Source organism: Pteronotus mesoamericanus, unplaced genomic scaffold (genome assembly GCF_021234165.1).
Source record: "Pteronotus mesoamericanus isolate MK-2021 breed Mesoamerican mustached bat unplaced genomic scaffold, CSHL_Meso_final scaffold_54, whole genome shotgun sequence".
In the NCBI taxonomy this organism is placed as follows: domain Eukaryota; kingdom Metazoa; phylum Chordata; class Mammalia; order Chiroptera; family Mormoopidae; genus Pteronotus; species Pteronotus mesoamericanus.
Genome location: NW_026555321.1, coordinates 52,808,908 through 52,810,309, shown reverse-complemented (window position 1 = coordinate 52,810,309; position 1,402 = coordinate 52,808,908). Strand labels below are relative to the sequence as shown.

The 1,402-nt window shown below is 39.2% G+C and overlaps 1 pseudogene; it reads right to left on the bottom strand.

The window, feature by feature from the left end:
- Positions 1 to 246: 246 nt before the first annotated feature.
- Positions 247 to 1,076, bottom strand: LOC129088042 (ribosome biogenesis protein NSA2 homolog; annotated as a pseudogene).
- Positions 1,077 to 1,402: the final 326 nt, after the last annotated feature.

The following is a 1,402-nucleotide window of genomic DNA, read 5'->3' as shown; positions in this document are numbered from 1 at the left end:
TTGCTTAAACTGCTTTTTTATCATTCAATTTCATGATAAAAACATCTAAATGATAAACAGACCCCAAAACAAATACCAGTTTATAAAACTGGACCATTTTAATGTTCTCTACAATAAAATAGTTCTCCTGATGGCTGCAGGCATGTAAGCTGTTGTAATATTGTAGTATGCAGAAACATCACAGTCATAATTTCCTGATTGGTGCTTAGTCTTCAATAATTATGTGCTACTTGTATAAAACTGCTGTCACACCAGTAAGACTGCATTTATACATCCATCATTTTCAGGATTATTGGTAACCTGGGCATAGTTTCCCCAAATAACCTTGCCTCCTTGTGTCACAAGGCCCAACTCGCTTACATTCACTTCAATGACAGTACACCCAAAGTTATTATATAACCAAAGTTATTATATAACCAAAGTTATTATTTCGTAATAACACCCAAAGTTGTGTAAAGTAGGGATGAAGGATTTTTCTCGACACCAAGTATTGGCAGGCAAAAGGTCGCTTTCAGTTCAGGATGTGTTACATGGGCTTCCTTGAAACGTAAGCCCATTGGCCTAATAAATCTTTCATATTTAGGTGGTTTTCGAGTAAACCCATCTCCAACAAAGCAGACTTTAGTAACCATCCTCTTCCATGCTTTTTTCTTTCTCTTTCCTGTTCGAATAACTTTTAATACCTCTGTTTCTCCCTGGGCATGAACTTTGGGCAGAGGGACTTCCCGTTTTCCCGCTTTCTCTTTTCATTTTTGTTTAATCATATTGGAAAGTACTTCAGCTTGGGACTGTCCCTCTCTGTCCAGTAGATATGCAGGTACTGCCTCTTGTGGAGTCTTTTCATCATTCTTTTGTTTGGTGTTTCTCTTTTCATGCATCTTAATGGTCTTTTTCATTTGTATTTTCTCAGCATGGCGCTGTTTGTGGTAGAGCTTAGCCTTCAGACCAATCATCTTTTTTGCCTTCTTTGAACGTTCATGAGCCTCTTGACTTTCCTTCTTTCTCTTTTTCTCGTGGTAATCCAAACGATATCCAAAGCGCTTACGGTGTAACTCGATATACTAGTTTTGTGGCATGGTTACAGCCGTGGAGCAGCTGGGTACGGTCCCCGGAGCGCGAAGAAGCTTCCAACTCTCAGGTCTCAAAGACCCACGAACCCAATTAGGGAATTTTCCATCATTACTTTTTCAAACAGGTTCTCTATCCCTTGCTCCTCTTCTTCTCCTTCTGGCATCCCTATTTTATTGATATTATTACGTTTCAGGTTGTGCTGCATTTCCCTAAACACCTCTTCATTCTTTTTCAGTCTTTTTTTCATTTTCTTGCTCTTTCTGGGAACTTTTTTCTCCCTTGTCCTCCAGCTGGCTGATTTGATACTCTGCTGTATCTAGCCTGATTTTGA